At 35.6% G+C, this 20,107-nt stretch overlaps 1 non-coding gene across 1 annotated transcript; it reads right to left on the reverse strand.

The window, feature by feature from the left end:
* Window positions 1-650: 650 nt before the first annotated feature.
* LOC18443551 (TMV resistance protein N) lies at window positions 651-19,906 on the reverse strand. Its single transcript, XR_016056194.1, has 7 exons — window positions 19,582-19,906; window positions 19,320-19,507; window positions 7,962-9,062; window positions 7,523-7,795; window positions 6,510-7,401; window positions 5,866-6,400; window positions 651-4,511 (listed from the first exon to the last, which is right to left on the reverse strand). It is a non-coding gene; the product is annotated as a TMV resistance protein N (transcript).
* Window positions 19,907-20,107: the final 201 nt, after the last annotated feature.

The following is a 20,107-nucleotide window of genomic DNA, read 5'->3' on the forward strand; positions in this document are numbered from 1 at the left end:
TGAAAAAAAAACCCCAATTTCCCGAAACCTCATCCACACCATTTTTCACAAATTTTGATAATTTTTGAATGAAACTACCCTTTACGGTAGTCTTTTTACCGTAAAAAATATTATGGTAATTTAAATACCGTAATGTTTAGTCACGTTTCCGCAGTAATATATATACCGTATTAATAAGGAAAATTTGTACGGTAATTTAATTACTATATTGTTTTTACAATGAATTACGGTATTCGTAGTACCGTAATATAAAGATTTCCATTTTTGCTAGAGAGAGAGATTTACATTTTTGCGATCTTCACCCTCCTCCTCGAGTCCTGCTCTCCCGACTTTAGCCCAACAAAAGAAATTCAATGAATTAAATGGTGAGGATTATTTCCATAGATCAAAAGCAAAACCGGAGTCAAGCTAAAAATTATTTGAAAACAAATATCAATTACCACTAGGCATTAAAACACCAATCAGACAAGCATCTCAAAAATTGCAGAAAAAAACAAAAAAAACACAGGAAAAAGAGATAAAATTTGATCATATAATCTCCATAGAAACAGATAGCCACAAGCATAATTTTACATCCATTAGTGCTATTTTTTATTCTAGTGGCCCCACAACCATCGGAACCTTTAAAAAAAAAGAAAAAAAAGAGCATATAAAATGGAATTCAAATTTCGATTATACCAAAACAACAATTTTATAGGCAAAAAAAAATTGTAAATTGTAAATGATAAAAAAGAGATCCATGCATTGAGACTAACCTGCAATCACTGGTTGCAATCGAAAAATAAAACTCCCCATCTGAGACTTTTGAACTGGAAACCCAGAACATGAAGATGAGAGAGAAAATGAAGAGTGAGAATTAAATGTGGGCTCAACAACTGGTGGTTGCAAGCTTGGTAATGCCTAATTCTTGACTTTCGAACCCTCTTCCCATCCATCGTTTTTCTCCATTCCTCTCTCTTCTCGTGAATTTGAGAGCAACCTCTCAAAGGCCTTAACCATATGCATAACCCTTCCAGACCCCGGCTGTGGTATATTGTTCATGGCTTCTTCAAGCAACCGTCTCCTCAATGTTCTTCAAGCAACCTTGCAGTAATTACGGTATTAAGAATACCGTAATGTAAATTTTTGACATTACGGTACTCTAAGTACTGTAATATAAATTCATCTTATCATGGTATTTAAAATACCGTGAAATCATAACGGTACTTAAATTACCGTAAATATAAAAAAGAATTACGGTAGCCTTTATACCATGAAGGTCATTTTTGTCCGAAAAATGTCAAAATTTGTGAAAAAGGATGTGGATGAGATTAATTTCTAACCAGATTTTCTCTCAATAGAGACTCCACTTTATAAAATACAATTAATTCACCAAAAGACCCCTTGATTTAGAGAGAGAAACTATCTCAAATTTTGAGTTTTGGATAGAATAAGTATCTTAAAATTTAAAAAGGAGAAACTACATCCAATTTTAGAAAGAGAAAGTACCTAAAACTTTTTAGAAAATAAAAGTATCTTAAAAGTTTTGCAGAGAGAAATTATTTTCAATTTTAAGTTTTAGAGATAAAATATCTTAAAATTTTAGATCAAATTTTAGAGTGACAAATACCTCAAAAAATTTAGAGCGAGAAAGTATCTTAAATTTTAAAATTTTCAAAGAGAAACGACTCGAATTTTTTTAGAAATAAACTATCTCTAAATTTTTAGAGAGAACCAATCTCAAAATTTTAAGTTTTAGGGAGAGAAACTGTCCCTAAAATTTTATGGAGAGAAATTATCTCAAATTTTAAATTTTAACGAAAAAAAGTAACTGAAAATTTTTAGGAAAAGGGATATCTAAGAGGATTTTTTATGTTTCAAAAAAAAAAAATGGGAATAGCCCCAAAATTAAGACCTGATTTCAGATTTTGAATTTTTGAGCTATTGGATTTAACCATTCCAATTTTGGATAATTTCTATTTGATCCTCCAATTAATTGTGAGAACATAAGAACTGCTTTGGAATTTATGTTTATCTTTTTTGAAGGCTGGAAAAAAGTATTCCAAGATTAGATTTTACTAGAGAAATTGAATAGGCGAATTGGCGCAGCCCGATGATGTAATATCTCCGTGTAATATAAAATTAATCTAATTAAATAATGAAAAGACTATTGTGGAGATAAAGATGTTCAAAATTAATTCCAGCTTGAAAAACAAAGAAGTTCACTTCCAATGACTAAACTTTGATATCTTTTCATAAAAAAGGAGTGATACGTAGAGTGGGGATAATTTATAATATGTCAAGCGAGGAGTTAGGAAGCAACTTTTGAAACCTGCGGCTTCAGCTAGTACATGTCATAGAACCAATGGTAATACAATAAGCCTGAAAATACCCTATAATAGATAGATTCCATGCAGGGGAATTTCTTCAAGGAGACCATCTGATCTGCCTCTATGATATCATGGAAGGTCACTTTAAATAGAGATAGATAGAAGAATTTGGATTCCTTAAATTAGATGGTGTTTCACACCTATGGTTTTACACACATGAGACTAAAAGGAAAGGATTTTGGTGCATCAACCAACGCACTTATTGAAATACGGTCTCCGTCCAAGAACAATGTTATAGAAGGATTTTGGACCTAAAATTTTTGAAGGCCGCACCAATCTGAAAAACAAATGGATTTTGAACCTTAAAAATAGGCTATTGTAAATTTAACTTTTGTGCTAGTAATTCTAATTCTTCACAAATCCATCAGATATGCACACTTTTTTGAGCTGCAAATCATAAGTCAATGAGAATAACACACTCGTAAGAATCCATTCCCTCGGAGGAAGAAAAAACCATTTTTGAATTCAATAGTCGGAAGTAAAAAAAATTAATTATCAGAAATGCAGATTCCATCAAGGTGAAGCGCCATAATTTGACTTGGACAAAACACAGAACTAAATATAAATGAAGCAAAGGAAAAATAACCACACTGCTTGAAAACAAATGGAGATAGATCATTTTAAGAGAAACAATGTTTGAACTGAAGATACATAAATATTAATAGCAGTACAAAAATAATCAATAATTTCTAACAGTTACTAAAAGTCATATGTAATAGGCATTATCAATATGAAATCGTAAATCATTTGGTGACATGTGGCACAAGACAAATTTGGAAGTTGATGGCATCACGAAGGACGGTGCACTCTCAGAAAAACACTCCAGGGAACCTTTTGAAACCTTTTTGAGCTTTTGCCCCAGCCTGCACAGTATATTTTGAGATGTATAAAATCCTTATGGGGGGGAAAAGGCCTTTCTCTCACTTTGTACAGAGTACCAAGTATATGGGCTGCCACACTTCTTTCTGAGCTAGAGTTTTGACTTTTAATACAAATAGTACTTTCTAAAGAAAATATAAAATCTTGAGATGAATACGAATCTCAACAATATCTTCAGTCAGTCAGACAAACAGACACAGCCCTGAAACTCAAACAACCCAGCCACCAGGGCAGGTCAACTGGAAACAGAGGTAACTTAAATCTGTCAGAAACCACCGCATAACTACCTCAGCTATTCAGACGTTTTATAGGAGCTTACTGATGCAGCCCAATAGGCCAATACAGTTTCCGAAACTGCATGTCCTAGGGATATCATCAGAGTGGGAAGGTTCAAAGGTACATCTATAGTTTAATTAAATGGGTGCAGGAAATTTGTTGTCACAAAAGAGCTTAACAGACAAGGGACTGTGGAAAATAAATCAAAATAAAAAATTGGGAATTTAGGATCATGCTTCATGATTTGGAAATTGAAAAACTAATCGAAGAGTTTTTAAATTAGAGCAAGGATTGAGAAACTTCAATTGATTATTTGTAGGAGTAAAACTACTTTAGAAAATAGACAATGTATTATTCTGTGGAGGTACTTATGGAATCATTTTTCTGGATTCCATTTAACTTAAATCTTAGAAAGGACTTTCCCTGAACTGTTTTAGCTACTAATGAAGTCAATCAGGTGGGGAAAATAAATCTCAAGGGTGACAAATTTCCACAATCATTTGCTATTTTTCGAAATAAAAAAAATAGAATGGATATATTCAGAAATTGGCAGCATTATAGAAACCTATGGGGTCTCTATTGGGTTTTACCACTTCGGTGGTACCTCTGCTACTTTGCTGGAAACAGTGTCTACCATGGCAGCTTTGCCTCCGGGGGCGATGTACAATGAGGGATTTGTGAGGATAGAAAGAAAGGGTAGAGGAAGATCGAAGGCCCCGGAGAAGAGATGGCAATGAGTTGAACGTGATACGACTCAATAGGGCTCCCGATTCCAGCCCTTGAAATCTCAGGCAGCGAACAATAAGGAGATTGAGGCGGCAGCGCCTCAGCAACAAAAAAAAAATGGAAGAAGATTCCATGATGCAAGTTAAAGAGTGGAATGAAAGGATCTTCCAGGGTCGTAAGACAAACAATCTGATCTGAGTGAAGACATTAGAGATATCATCATCTAATGGGCCCTTCCTCCAACTGAGTTTAGGGGTGTCCCTGCCAAGGATATCATCATGGACCAAGTCATAATAGAGCAACATTAGCAGCGTATCTATTTTGTGGAAGGCTTCCACAACTGTAGCACTTCACTCAGTTGCTATGGAGGCCAAGAGATAGCTAGATAAATAGTTTGATAGAAAAGGAGAGAGTTTTAGGGTTCTGGATCAGAGAGAAAAAAAATTCAAAAGCTTACTGTTATTTTGCTACAAGTCACATAATTTCAAAAAGGAAGACAGGCAGCCAAAGATGACATGGAGTTTTGTCTACTTTGGATTTTTCATCAAGTGCTCCTGGATGACAGATTTTCATCAAGAATAATTTAACAGCATAGGAAAAAATTGCAGTTGCTTGGACAAATGGGTCTGAACTAGAAGCCACGAGTATGAAAAGCCATCAAAAGGCTTGAGAAGCCAAATTCATGCTTTGATTTGCAAAATTGCGTCCTCCAGGATGATCAGCTGTGTGTGAATTTACATGCTTTGATTTGCAGCTTTTAATTTGAAAAGCCATCAAATGGGTTGAGAAGCCAAATTCATATGGTGAGAAGCCAAGAGTTTACAGATGGATTAGTAGAATTAAGCAGTTTTTGGGCTGGTTAGAGTGAGAATTAGCTTAAATGATGGGAAAAATGATACCAGATTTGGTTCACAGATTTCAATAAACAAGTGTTTGGCGTAATCAAGAGGAACACATTTCATAAAAGCATTTAGAACATGGTTAGAATGAGGAGGTTTCTGAGAGGAATACCGGCTTTATCAGAAGGCTATGGAAAGTTTTTATAGTTGGTGAGACCTTTATTCTGTCAAAAGGTAAGATGTTGATTTCTGACCTAATAGAAAAGACACGTAAATGAAAGAAGGTAATCCTTTAAAGATTTACTTTCACCAAAATTGTGCTCTTGAATTTTCTCAATCACACCATCTAAACAAGGAAATAACCAAAACCATCATGAAAAATGACAGCCCATGGCAAATTTATGCCATACAAAAAAAAACATAAAAAAATGTTTAAAAAAAATCAGATATCTATAAAACTCTTCAACCATATCAAGCCATAAAAGAACTATAACAGCTGACATGTCCCCAAGCACACACATGGAGAAAAAGAGACCTTGATTTTTTCAGTTCAAATATAAATCAGGGCTGGTCGAGATTCAAGATAATTTTTTTAGCACGATTTTATTTAGGGGATGCATTTGGGAATCAAAAGAATGGAAAGGGGCAAAACAAAAGCATGTATTTCACTGAAAACCATTGATAAGAAGGCAGCAGATACTGAAGCCATTTGTGAATCCATCTGTTATATGAGAAGAGAACACAGTTTGGCAATCTAAACCAAAAATTATCCGTACCTTTGAAATTCTGTTGCTGCAAAATGTCATTGAAGAAACAATGAATTGAAGAATTCTGCGAGCTTTTCAGGGATGGAATCCTCGCCATCTTCTCGAATGGAATCCTTGGTATCTTCTGGTTCCCATACAGGATGGAATCCTACCTCCGTCATTAAATTGCAGGGAAATCTCACCCACGCTGGTCCATTCATAATTCTAACTACGATTTCATCCCCAGTTTTCAACCGCCTGGGGAGATTTTCAGTCTGGCCAGATCGTAAATGGTAAAAATAAATTTGATCTTGCTGGGTTGGATGAGTTAGTAATTGTGCCATACAATTTTCGCTCTTCATCCATATGTCCACGAGATGGCTGTTGTGGGTGCAACCAAATGAGTAGCAAAGCACAGCATCAGTCCTCTGATATATTTTCCTTCATCTGGAACCCCCGACACTCGGTACAACACACTGCTGTCCTGCGTAATCCACTTATCCTGGGACCAATTTGGAACCTTGCTTCCAGGAACTGTTAAGCATTCTAAACCTGCAAATATTTCCTATATATATGCACAAACAAAACAATAAAAAGAAAAAATAATTAGCAGTCATACATAAAGGTAACTCGAAAACCAAATAGCAATAGTTTTTTTGGGCAAAGTAACATACCTTTGCTAGCACTTGACCCCTCAAAGAATGAGGGCTGCACCCATTCAACTGCAAAGTTTTCAAAGATTTCAACCCACTGAGGCCCTGTATCTCAATCAATCCTTTACAGCCTGTGAGATCCAATTCTTCAAGTTGAGAAAGGTGAGAGAGGTCCGGTATAATTTGCAAAGATAAGCAGTGGGAAGCCTTCAAAGATTTCAAAGTGGTGGAAAGATCCCCAATAGCTCACACAGTCCGAAACATCCAAATATTTTAAACTGGTGGGGAGCTCAGGAATAGCTATCAGCTGCTCACAGTTAGCTAAATACAAAGCTTCTAGTTGAGAAAGATGAGATAACTCCGGCATGGTTCGCAACTCGTAGCAGTCGCTAGCATTTAGACATTTCAAACTACTGGGGAGCTCAGCTATAGTTATGAGCTGCGCACAAACACTTATACGCATCTCTTCTAATTGAGAAAGGCCCCTAATGCTCCTAGGTAGGCCTTGGATACTGTTGTTGCGGTAGAGATCCAACTTTTTCAATTTGGACAACTTTTCAAAGTCATCAGCAATCACCCCTTGCAGGTAACAAGCCCATGCGGACAATTCCTCCAAGGAACAAAGACCGGAGAAAGTAGATGGAAGCCTTGTCAAATTGGAGTTGTAGTTTAAATTGAGAGTCCTTAAACTTGTAAGCTTTCCAAAGTTTTCTGGCAGTTTCTTGAGGTTGGAACATCCCTCAAGATTCAGATAAACTAAATCCCTTAAAAGCCCTATGGAGTCGGGAATCTCAATCAAGTTTTCACAATATTCAAGAATCAACTGCTTCAAATTCATGTATAGAGAACAGTCAGGAATTCTCTCTAAGATACGGCACCTATTAAGATCAAGGACCTTCAACTTCGGGAAGAGCTGTGCAAAAAAATACTTGGTTGGTTGGGATTAGGAAGAATAACTTCCACGAAAGGTTTCAAACATGCAAGGGACAAAAAACGAAATTGGCATGAGATGACATTAAATATAAGTTCCACACCTGCTTGATGTTGCTCTTCAACACAGTGTTACTGTTTGTGAAGTCAAGGACAGCTAGCCTTTCACAGCTACAATCTTCTGCGAGATACTGCCACGGATGTTCCCCTAGTTGTAGCCACACTTACTCTGATGAAAGATCTTTCAAGCTTCCTTTAAGACAAGCTTGACTGATACCGAGTAGCTTCAAATTGGTCATTGCTTTAAATGCTTCAGTTTCCCAAATATACTCGTCTTCATTCCCCCTGATCATTAGGCCTCGAACCTTAGGAGTTCCCTAATTGATAATAGAAGTAAATGTCAGCCTGTCAACAAGATGTTAAAAAACAAGTGTACATACTCTATCATGTTGATCAAATAGACTTAAAATCGTTGCCAATCAAATAACTTATTAAAGGATTTTTCTGACAAGAGAAAAATGAGCTTGTTTAGGAATTTCTCACCTTGTGATTCTTCAACACAGTAATGACATCTCCTCTAAACCATAACCTACTACGCTTTCCATGATTATCTAGGTTTTCTAATTCAACAATCCGTCTCCCCGTATCACGAAGTTGGTCGTGCATCTGCAACCTATCCGAATCATTAATCTTTACAAGTAACCTTTGCAAGAGCTTCTTTATAGAAATTGAAGCTGGAAAACCACAACCTTTCCATATATGAATTGTATAATCTCTTTTTTCTCCAATAAAGAAGCATGCAATATCAAGAAATATATGCTTCTCTTCTTCACTCAAATCATCATAACTTATTCTAAGCTTTCGCATAACATCATTTGCGGGAATTCTTTTCAAATTCAGTATTGCCTCTTCCCACTCTTCAATGTTTAACTTGTCACATAAGTAACATCCCAAAACTTCAAGAGCCAGGGGAAGCCCACAAGCAATGGATATTACATCCTTAGAGAGTTGCACGAATTCTGGTATCGGTTGATTCCTCTGGAACGCACACCAACTAAAGAGTTCAAGGGATTGTATGTGATCCAATGCCTCGAGCTTGTAGACATGATTACTATCTACCCTATTATGCACATTCAACACGTGCTCATCCCTAGTAGTGATGATAATTCTACTTCCTTGACAATACCAATCACGGTTACCAGCCAATTTTTCAAGTTGTTTGTCATCATCAATGTCATCAAATACAACATGAACTTTCTTCGACCCAATCTTATTCTTAATAACATTGATGCCTCTATCAGCATTATATATACTTGAATCTACTTCATCAAAAGTTCCTTAAGAAGTTGTCTCTGTAAGTTGACAACCCCATTTGTTTTTGAAGACTCTCTAACATCTGAGAGGAAACAGCTGCCATGGAATTTGGAACATATTTTGTTGAACACTTCCTTAGCAAGAGTGGTCTTACCAATGCCACCCATTCCATGGATCCCAATCATTCGAACATCATTAGCATCAATTTCTAAGTGTCTCATCACATCATCAACCCGAGGATTGAGCCCGACAGGGTGAGCGGCAACATGTAGTGGTGTGTCACAAATCAACTTCATAGAAACATGCTTGACAAGTCGCCCACCAAATGTGCTTCAGTCCTATATATAAAATATCCCTACTCATTAGGAAAAAAAACTTCTTTTTCTAAGCAAAATACAAGTGACACAACAGAAATATTGATAAAAATGGTTCGAAACAAAATGGGCTAGCAAATAAGATATATATATATATATATATATATATATAGGGTTTTGTTAGGGTACTTACTATACTCAATATTTTTAGACACTTGATACCCTTACTCTATAATGTAGTGACTTTCTGTCAATGAGTATTTCAAATAATTAGTCAAGGTAAAGTAGAGATTCTTAATAGAAACAAAAGCATTTATTAACTATAGAGGACAATGGCATCACCAACTATAGTTAGCAAGTCGGGGAATAATAATAAATCGACGAACCAAAATATCGGTAATGAACCAATTTTGTTTCAAAAAGTCAGAGAAAAAAATCCGGTAAAAAGTACGGATCGCCAAAAAATAAGGTATGTTATGGAATCGTGAACATTTTAGATTTGTCTCAAAAAACCGGAGTGAAAAAATCGGATGTGTAAAGATGACATAATATAGGATTTATGATTTGTAGTTATTGTGTAGATACATTAAAGTCATTGAATAATAATTTTATAGCCTTACCTAGTGTCGTTAGAGTAAGACTTGACAATTTATTGCCTAAACTTTCAAAAAATCCATCAACAATGCTTATTTGTTATCACAACACAAAACATATCGTAAATTTATTTGGCGCATAAAATGAAACAACGACAATAATTCTTAACACAATAACCATATTAGTAAATAACAAGAACTGTAAACTAACATATAGGATTAGTGTTCAAAAGAAAGAGACAAAAAAGACCCTCATTATAGGATTGCAATTAACTAAAACAAAACACAAAGACCCAAATATGTAAAATTGTTATCCATCCAAAATGCTACGTTGTATACACCAATGAAATAAAAGATAAAAAATAAAAATATGCAATGAATCAAACTTCTCTATGCATAAAGAAAGCAACAAAATGCTAAACCATATTTGAAATTCACACTGAATTCCTAGCTTTGGGTTAAAAAGAAGACGAAGATTTTCATTGGGTTTCTCTTCTAACTCTACCTATTAATTTGAGATTTATGATTGTTTCGATATCTTATTTTTTTAGGACCACATTGCTTGTATTTTGTTTTACGTTTTTTTTAAAGGGAAATTAGTGGTGAAATTTTTGTTGAAATTTTACACTACATCAAGATCCTTAATGTGCTTATCTTTAAGTTAAAATTCAATAATATTAAGCTAATGAAAAAATATAAAGTTATAAAGAAAAGGTTTTTTGAAAAAAGATAAAATACAGGTTTATATCAGTTCTATTAAAAAAACATGATTTTTTGAAGACCTTTTTAAAAACTCGGAGTTCTTAACAGATTTTAAAAAATCAGAGATGTTTTGAAAAAAATCATGTTTTAAACAGAGACTTGCTAATAATGTCACCAACATGATGTACGACATCACCCACATGGAGTTCCTAACGGATTTTAAAAAATCAGAGATGTTTTGAAAAAATTCATGTTTTAAACGGAGACTTGCTATAATGTCACCAACATGATGTGCGACATCACCCATATGGAGCATTACATGCTTTTTAACCACTAATAGAATATTACTAGTTTCTTATAGAAATATCCATTCTACCCCTGCTCATGACTAAAAAACCTTGCTTAAAAATTTTTGTATTACAAATCAAAGGCACCAAGTGTCCAAAAATATTGAGTACATTAAGTATATACTCCATGTGTAAGAGTGCCCTAAAAAAACCAATATGTAAAACATCACTTTGGTTACAGGTGTCTTTCATTAAATATTTCTAACATTTGGATGGTGGTTGGTTAGGAAAATATATTTCATCTATTTTGTAATGCATATGTAGACACCCCGTTATTGGCTGAAGGAGTTCCAGAAATACAAGACCCTAAAAAACTTGAGCATAGGACTAAACCTTTCATAGATTGTCCCTAACCAAAACCTTGAAATTCGACCCACCGAGAACCTATCTATTGGCCTAAAACTAGCTAGGGACCATACAATTTCCATACACCCTAGGACCATCATTTTCATACACCATGGCCCATACCATAGAAGTTAAAAAGCTTCCCCATCTAAAACTCAACTAAATTAGTTCAACCAGCTTAGTGCACTAAACCCTCTTGAACCTTCCTAAATAAGCAATTAGCTAGACCTAAGTTCCATTGAAACCTTCAAAAACAAGCTGAAACCTAACTAAATGGCCTAAATTCACCTAAAACTTTCCTAAAGTAGCTTAAATTTGGGCCAACACCTTTAATCCAAGGTCAAACCTTAATAACACCATAACCCCCACTAAACTTTAGTTTGACCCCACCTTTATGACATTTAAAACTCCTAATTTAAATTCATTACCACCACCCAAATGCACCTAAAGTGGATCATTCACATGTTGAAACGTCCCAACGGACATAACAAGACAAATGGTGCAAAACTGTAAAATTGTGGTGTCCACCGTGTCTGCGTAACACCTATTTATGCAAGCGTAATACAGTGTTTTGCGGGTGATCAACTACTCAAATTGAACCGCCTTGTAGGAGCCGTTATATAGGTCTTAACCTACAACTGTAGACCCTCACCTATGACATTGGGGCCTAGATTTTAGAGAATTAGGGGAAGCCCTGCCACTTTACATACAACTTTAGAAACCCTAAAGCCAAGAACCCTAATTTCCCCTCTTACAGACCCCTAAGCCTGCTTTGAATCTCTAAAATCTTATTCTCAGCTAAGATAGAACCTCAAGCCAATCAAATCATAGACTCTCGGTTACACCCATGGACCCTAGACTCTTCCTTTAGACCCTATGCGCAGTATTCAATTTAAATCTAAGTTAGTACCAATTCAATCTGAACATTGTTCCATCCCATTTGGTGAGCTCTGAGAGGCGAAAGAGGTCAGAGCCACAATCTCGGATCTGAGCCAGACCACCAACTTTGGGTACCACGCCTGTGGGCCCGGTTTCCAAGTACATTCACCTCTTTTTCTTTTCTATGGATTTTCATTTGTGTATTTAGTATATTATAGCCCTAATTCCCTAATTTGAAACTATTTCCTAAATCTTTCCCCTTCTTTGCTTTAGAATTTTAAAAACTTCTTCCTGTTTGCGAATTTGTGGCCTCACCGACCCATGAGCCGGTAACTGTTGAGGTTATGTGACAGAGAACCGTTCTTAGGCCTACTTCCATCTCGGATCATAATTTGACAAACCTCCAATCTCTACCTCTGATTGACTTCGTTCCGATTCGAAAGTTTCGTTCCTATTCGAAAGTTCTTGGCATCACAGAGCCGTGCCCCCCTCGCCACCTTTAGGTGTGTTGTGAATAACATAGTACATAGAAGGCCACTAAGTAGCCTTTAAAAGTTGATAATTGATGGCACATTAAATTAACTATGTAGCACTCAAGAAATGCACTGGGAGATTTGGTTCATAAGAAGGCCACTAAGTTTGTATTATTAACCTATTCTTGTAAAAAATCAAATGACAAGTCTATGATATAATATATTATACAAAAAACATCTACTATTGTATACTCCTTGGGGTATATGATCCTTCAAGTGAAAGATGTGTACAACTGTATTTTTTTTTATCTCAATTACATAACCTCCTCTACCAAATGACAAGCCACCGCAAAATGTTATATATATATATATATATATATATATGGAAAACACTGCAAAACGCCTATAGGTGAAATTCTACAATATTTCACCTACACTTCATCACCATCCATAGTTTATCACACGATCACAGTTGTCCGGTAGTATTTGAATTTTAATAATATTTTCATCCATTAGATTTATCTAAAATTTGGGTCATGTGTACATATGACCAATTTATACCAAAATAAAAAATATAAAAAATAATAGTCATAAAATAAAATGAAAAAAATAATCCTAAAACTTCATAGGGGTATTTTAGGTCATTTTTATCATTAAACTTTGTTTATTTTATTTTATTCAGGTGTGCCTCACTAAGGCGCACACACCTACAAAATTTCAGATCATTATGATTAGTTAAAAAAATATTAAAATTGAAAAACTATAAGACATTTATGATCATTCGATGAACTTTAGACGATGATAAAGCCATAGGTCAAGTACAATAGAACATCACCTATAGGCGTTTTGCCCATAATCGTGTAGGTTCTCGAGATACGTGTGGAGTGGCCTGTTAAACATGTTATCTTTTCTTTCCTATAAACCTCTTTCTATTATTTCATATGGCAGTTTTTTTTGAGTGAGTAAGTGGCAAGCTAGTGGGGATTTGGCCCCAACCCTTCGGTGAGAATGGAGTCAGAGACTAACCATGGAGCTCAGCAATACTACCACCAAGACCGAAGTCATTCTCAGAAAAGTAGTAAGTCAGTGGGGATTTGGGCCCCTACGCATTGATGAGAATGGAGTCAGAGACCTCATCATGGGGCTTGACAATACTACCGCCAAGGCCCCATACCGTTCTCGATTTCATGTGCCAGTTGTTGTTGAGAGAGAATGGATTGGTCTTTAAAAAGAGAAAGAAGAGATCAACTTAGAGATGGAGATGGGCTCTTAATTGCATATATGGTTTCAATGATAACTGGGGCTTTAGATTTTACCCAAGTTAAGATTTTGGTAAAGACGAGAAGGGGTAAACAGTTTCGCGGCAAAACATGGATTAACCCCTTCTCTTTTTACAAGTTTTCATCTCCTCTCTATCTCTCTTCATGTTCCCACATCTTCACTCAAATTGCCCTTTTTCTCTTTCTCTCTCTAAACCTGCTCATTTGTGATTAAATCTCTCACTTTCAGCTGCCTTCTTGTATATGACTTCTCTCTCACTCTATCTTTATTTTTCACTCATAATGTACATCTTCTTCCGTACTTTGTCTCTCTCCGCAGTCCTATTTGTGTCTTGTGAGGTAGATAGTTTAAGTCTCTATGCTGGGAATGGGCTACAACGACTGCACTACATGATACACGCCAACACAAGAATTAGGGTTTTGGAGACCCTTGAATCTTCATTCTGAATCTCTCTTCTCTCTCCACAAATGGTAGGATTAGGGGAACAGAAGCCCCTGAACCCCCCGTTGAATCAATCTCTTGCCCCAGTCTCTCACTTTGTAACGATTCTAGTGGTTTAAGGGCTTAACTTTTCGCGTTTCCATCACCCAAAGGTTTTGGGGCATATTGGTTAAGTACCTAACATTTGGTATCAGAGCAACCACTGCGACCCAAGTTCAAATCCTAGGGAGTGAGAGCCACAATAGAGTGAGAGTCGCTGAGGACGTCAACTGCGGAGCATGGTGGTATGTAACGATCCTAGGTGGTTTAAGGGCCTAACTTTACGTGTTTCCATCATCGAAGGGTTTTGGGGCATATTGGTTAGGTACCTAACACACTCTATAGATTAATATTAGGATTTTGGGATTTGAAGGCTACCAATCCTTAGCCCATCGTATCAATTGCTCTCTCTCTCTCTCCACACACAACAGCCTTAGGATTGGGGATTTGGAAACCCCTTAATCTTCAGCCCATTGAACCAGCCTCTCTCTCTCGCTCCACAAACCAACCTGAAGATTGTAGATTTGAAAAACCCTTAATCTTCAGCCCATTGAATCTCTCTCTCTCCATCTATTGAGGATGCAGATAAAAATAAGAGAAATTATAATAGATTACTTGGCTGGAGGGAGAGAATAGGAGAGAGAGAGAGAGAGAGAGAGAGAGAAAGAGAGAGAGAAATGAAAGAGGGAGAGAAATTATGTGGGGGAGGGTAGTGAGATAGAGGAGATGGAAGGCAGTAGAAAAATTAAGGGGAAGGAAAGTAGATGAAGAAAGAAGAGGTTCAGACTAGCAGAGAGAGAGAGGAAATAAGAGTCAGTACATAAAGGACAGAGAGAAACGGAGTCACAAAAGGAAAATGAGTTCGAGAAATATTCTTGGGGTATTTTTACCTGCTAACCTTGGTCAAACCTTCTCACCTTTATCCGAATCTCAAAGCAAGTGAGATCCAATAGTCAATTATTGGGGTCCCACGAACTCAATATGTGCGAGGGTCGTATTAGATCATTACTTATAGGGAAATTATAGAATTATCTTGGTACAAGGTGGTCACAATTAAAAATGACTATTGGATGTGAATTGGGTGGCTACATTTATTTCATTGACCAGGCTCAAAGTTCAAAAAAAAATTTCTCGAACTTGGTGACAAACCCAAGTTATCAGATTTCAAATAAGTTGGTTACAAGTAATTGTGACTTCCCTATACCAATGGTAAAGGAAAATTGTTTCACGCAGGTTAGATGGCATTTCTACATATGCGGTCCAGAAAGTGTATAGCAACCATCTTAAAGATGGATGCAAGTCAGTGTATGCCCCTTTTGCAAAAATAGTGATGATAGTTTATGTCATCTACTATTTCTTTGTGACTTTTCCTAGGCTATATGGATGTCAGTTGCCTGGCGATGCGGCAAACGCTTCATCTCTGGATTTCTATTCCTATGATGCTTAGAAAATTGTTATCATTCAGATTCAAATCAAACGGTTTCTTCAACATATGGACTTCTTTATTCTTCACAACTACATGGTTCTTATAGGTAGAACGCAACCTGAGAGGTTTCCAGGATAAGTTGACTAGAAGGGAACAATTAGTCAAACATATCATTTCTCATGTTTGGGAGTTAAAATCCTAAATCCTGGACATTTCATTTGTCAGAGAAGGCGATCATTGATAACTTACAGTTCAAATGTATCAGCAGAGGTTAAAATTACTATTCCAATGGCATAGTCATTTCCTAGCCCTAATCACTTCAAGATAAATATTGATGGGGTTTCCTTGCATAACCCAGGCCAAGCAGGGGGTGGTGTTATTAAGAAGTTTGACAGTGCTGTTATTGCAGTATTTGCCAAACCTTTTGGAATCGCCTGCAATAATTATGTGGAATTTTACACTCTTGAAGAAAGATTAATCCTAGCTTATCAACTACAGTACCACCCTATTCAGATTGAAAGTGACTTAGCATTGCTCATTAATGTTATTCATGAACGCTTCCGACCTCCATGGAAGTTACTTATAGTGGCAGTAAATTGTCGACAACGTCTCTCTAAGTGTGGGTGGTCCATTTTCCACATTTTTCGTGAAGCCAATATGGCAGCTGATATTCTTGCAAAGAGGGCTACATCTTATCAAGGAGCTACTGTTTGACGTTCTCGTCCGTCGAATTTTATTTGCCTTGCTTTTTAACTCAGGATTTGGCACAGGTGCCCTGTTTTAAGGTTATACGGTAATGAGCTGTAAACTTTCTATTTCTTACTTATTAATGAAAAACAAGTAAGAGGCCTTCTCCCTCACTATCTTACAAAAAAAAAAAAAAGATGGATGCACGTAGGTATTCCATTTAAAAACAATGGAAACTAAAGGTCCAAATGTTTTCTTATTAGAATTATTATTTCTAGGTTTTAGAATTTATTTATTTTTTCATATTCATTATCTCCATGTCAGAGATTACATGTCCTTAAAAATTAAGTCTTAAAATCCATCTCAAAAATAAATTTATTAAGATGCCCACATTTCTACATATGCGGGGGCCCTAAACAATCAGATTAGAACCCACCTCAAAATTTCACTAGAAGAGGTTGTTTTGATGCCCAAATGTTCTCAAATTGATCATCTCGACATCAAGATGTATGACATGAGAAAAAAATGGATTTGAAATAGTCCCTCTTGTAACATATTTTTGGACCGTCAATTTTTCACGATTTTCTACTTTTCATAGTTCTAATTGATCTACACTATTTTTAAAGATTTAAATTTTATATTTAAAGATGAAAATATATTTTAAGGCTATTACAAAGATTTCTAATATTGAAACCACATTTCTCGACACTATTTGAAGGTGTGCTTTACTTTGATTGTTTAGAGTCTCGGCTTATACAAACTGCACCCAATATAATTTGATCCTAATTTTTAGAGAATATATAATCTTTAACATGGAGATCATGAATATGAGAAAGAAAAAAAAAAGGGAAAAGATTATATAGAGCCGAGGCTCTAAACAATCAAATTTGAGCCTACATCAAAAATTTCACTAGAATAGGTTGTTTTGATGACCAAATATCCTCAAATTGGTCATCTTGACATCAAGATGCATAGACATGAAGAAAAAAAATGGATTTCAAGTTTTGAATAAAGTACTTTATAACGCATTTTTTGACAGTCGATTTTCAAGATTTTAAAATTTCCATAAATCTAATGATTTACACTATTTTTTACGCTTCGAACCGAAACGGTTAATTGGGCATGGGCCCAGAAGCAATTTAATCGACCTAACCAGTAAACAGGTCGATTCAGCTGCTCTAACCGAACAAGTCCCGAACGATAAAAAAAGTGTTGAAAAAACTAAAAAAGACACAAAAAATCTACTAAAATATAAAAAGTATATAAAGAATGTGATTAAAACAAAACATACTCAAATGAATTTGAAAATTAATGAAAAAATTGATTTTAACAAATCGATTTGTGCCCAGGGGTATTTTTAAAATTTTATAAAAAAGATGGGAAAATATAAAAGTGATTCTCAATGTTAAAAAATCAACTTGATGAACTCTTTTTCTTAAAAGAAAATAAAGAAAAAATTAAGTTATATATAATGTAGGCCCTTCTTTTTGTCAACTAACTAATAAATGGTTAACTAGTATTGGTTAGTGGATCTAATAAGATTTAATAATAAAGGATGTATTAGTATTGGTTACTAGATCTAATAAGATTTAATAATAAAGGATGTATTGGTTAGTGGATCTAATAAGATTTAATAATAAAGGATGTTGTCGGCAAGATTTGAACCTTGATTCATTTAAGAAATAACCCTAAATGCTAACTAATAATCATTTGAACACATTTGATGTGAATTTAAAGCAGTATTCTATTTAAAGTTCAAAATACAGGTTGATCACCAAAGCTGCCCAAAACTGGAATCGGCGGCTGGCCGGTTCCGATCTAACCGGACAGTTAGTGGTTAGATCGGCCGGTTTTGTGAACACTGCTTTAAATTTTATAAATAAAGCTATCACTAAGATTTCTAGTATTGAAACCACATTTCTCGACACAATTTGAAGGTACGCTCTAATTTGATTGCTTAGAGCTTAGGCTCTGTACAAACCGCACCAAAAAAAATTTTGAAGACTAGAAATAATAATTATATGAAACAAACATTTACATCATTAGTTACCATTGTTTTTTGATGGGCCACCTATACATCCATTTTTAGATGGATGATTTAAACCTCTTTATGCTCCGCATGAAACAATTTTCTTTTATTTAAAAGAAGAAAAAAAGAATATATTGTTTAGTAGAAAAATATAAGAGCACGTTCTTTTGGAAAAGGAAAAAAATAACATATCATCAAATGTTTAAAACAGTAAAACCATTTTAGAAAAACGATGAGGTGCGCAAGCAAATAGTCTTCTCTAGAAAGCAGGGAAAAAAATATCATTGAAATGGTGAAATTTTTTGAAAGTCATTAAGGTTTCCGAGTAATAATCATAAAGAAAATCAGTATTTTGGGACTCGACTCGGGCCAAGGTAACTCGCCCGAGACCACGCCAAGTAAAAAAATAAAATTACGGTAAAAAATATAATATGTATTATATGATCTCCAATATAATTACATGAAACATAAAGTGGCGTATCAGTTATTTTACCACCCTTGCGTGCCTCTTACTGTAAGAGGTCTCGAGCTCAATTTCAGACTGAACTTTTTGGTACTTTTTTTTTTCCAACGTGGAAGAAAAATAAAAGGGAGGGGGGCTGGTTACCAAAACAAAAAATGAAACGATTTTAATATTTTTGCAGCAAAGTTGACATATTATATATATAACCAATATCCTTCCTCGTTAGGGAATTTTAAAAAAATAAAATAAAAATTGAACAGGTTCTTTTCAGTGGTAGATAAAGAAAATATTAGAGATGCAACAGACCCAAAGAAAATGGGCCAGCTAATAAGAATGATATATTTAAGTACAAAGAAGTATTTCATGCACAAGAAGTCTAAGGAGTATATCAGGGTGCATTTTAGATATCTATAAAAATAATTAGATGAACAAATTAAAATGCCTTAGACCCCTTAATATTTTCCATGGGATATCCAAAGGATATTTAAAGGTAAAAGCCAAATAAATGGTGAATATCATTAGAGGACCTGAAAATAGTAATACAAGTGGATCTACACTTTATACTTACTTTCTATGGAGTTCTTGATCGCAACAATCAGAGACAGAGAATGACCTATTTTGGTTATACCTGTAATTCTTCATTTCCCAACCGGGAAGATCGGCAATATCTTTCAAAGCATTTCTCCACCTCTGCATCGTCGCCTCATCAATCCCATTCTTATTTTGGTGATCCACAAAAGCTCCATCGAAAGGCCCCTTTTGCCAGCGAACATGAGAAAGCTCCACATCATAAAACACAGGAAGGACAAGCGTCGCCCTCGGCAAGCTCAGTAAATAAGAGAGCTGGTCAAGGCAGAAGAAAGAGGGGGGGAAAAGATAGGTATAAACACCTCGCACCGTTCAATTGCTCTCTGTATAGTAGTGGGTAGTTGTTGTGTGGGTGAAAAGAAGAAGGTGGAGATAGCAGAATCAATGAGAGCTTTGTTGAGATGGGCTGTGAAGCTCTTTCCTGTGTCTTCATCACACAAGTTTAGGAAAACTGCCATCGGACGATATTGGTTCTCTCTCGCTCACTCACTCACTGTAGCTGGTGATTTGGGCTATCTCTCTCTCTCTCTCTCTCTCTCTCTCTCTCTCTCTATATATATATATATATATATATATATCTAACTGGTGAGGCAAGGCAAGGCTTACATAGATTTTCCAGTGCTTTTCTCGCAGGAGCCCAGGCTTTCTTCTGTGTTATCGTGTCTTGAAGCGTTGGGCAGCAGTTCCTACTTTCTCTCTCTACAAACTCACACGCAAATTTGCTTATTTTGATGCGTGAATTTAAAATCTCACTTCACTTTCTCTCTC

This window comes from Amborella trichopoda, chromosome 5, assembly GCF_054954075.1.
Source record: "Amborella trichopoda isolate Santa Cruz 75 chromosome 5, AtrichopodaSantaCruz75HAP2 v2.0, whole genome shotgun sequence".
NCBI lineage: Eukaryota > Viridiplantae > Streptophyta > Magnoliopsida > Amborellales > Amborellaceae > Amborella > Amborella trichopoda.